Consider the following 327-nt stretch of genomic DNA (forward strand, 5'->3'; position numbering starts at 1 on the left):
TAAGGCCCAGTTGACTTCACATTCCAGGATGTCTGGCTCTAGGTGAGTGATCACACCATCGTGATTATCTGGGTTGTGAAGATCTTTTTTGTACAGTTCTTCTGTGTGTTCTTGCCCCTTCTTCTTAATATTCTCTGCTTCCGTTAGGTCCATACCATTTCTGTCCTTTATCGAGCCCATCTTTGCATGAAATGTTCCCTTGAAGAGATCTCTAGTCTTTCCCATTCTGTTGTTTTCCTCTATTTCTTTGCATTGATCACTGAGGAAGGCTTTCTTAGCTCTCCTTGCTATTCTTTGAAACTCTGCATTCAAATGCTTATAATTCCT

This window comes from Bison bison, unplaced genomic scaffold, assembly GCF_000754665.1.
Source record: "Bison bison bison isolate TAMUID 2011002044 unplaced genomic scaffold, Bison_UMD1.0 scf7180017864232, whole genome shotgun sequence".
In the NCBI taxonomy this organism is placed as follows: Eukaryota; Metazoa; Chordata; class Mammalia; order Artiodactyla; family Bovidae; genus Bison; species Bison bison.